Source organism: Mus caroli, chromosome 16 (assembly GCF_900094665.2).
Source record: "Mus caroli chromosome 16, CAROLI_EIJ_v1.1, whole genome shotgun sequence".
In the NCBI taxonomy this organism is placed as follows: domain Eukaryota; kingdom Metazoa; phylum Chordata; class Mammalia; order Rodentia; family Muridae; genus Mus; species Mus caroli.
Window position 1 is genome coordinate 10,636,541 of NC_034585.1, and position 394 is coordinate 10,636,934.

General features: G+C 54.1%; 1 protein-coding gene across 2 annotated transcripts in view; it reads right to left on the bottom strand.

Moving 5' to 3' along the window:
* Positions 1-394, bottom strand: part of Marf1 (meiosis regulator and mRNA stability factor 1) — a 50,606-nt gene that overhangs the window by 28,859 nt on the left and 21,353 nt on the right. The gene's annotated exons all lie outside the window — the stretch shown is intronic.

The window sequence follows — 394 nt, forward strand, 5'->3', positions numbered from 1 at the left end:
GTGACTCTCACTTCACTAGCTCCCCACAGCAGCACGGGGACCTGATCTTCCAGCACAGAGTGACTCTCACTTCACTAGCTCCCCACAGCAGCACGAGGACCCTGATCTTCCAGCACAGAGTGACTCTCACTTCACTAGCTCCCCACAGCAGCACGAGGACCTGCTATTAAGTCACAAGAGCCTACGCCAACTCAGTCAGCAGAAAGGCACTGCACTAGGACTCTGAGGCAGGACTGTATACTTTTCAGGATTCTGTGCTTTGCTGTAGAACTCTGCTAGTCTTAGAACCTGCTCTGGTGGTGGCGCACGCCTTTAATCCCAGCACTCGGGAGGCAGAGGCAGGTGGATTTCTGAGTTCAAGGCCAGCCTGGTCTACAAAGTGAGTTCCAGGACA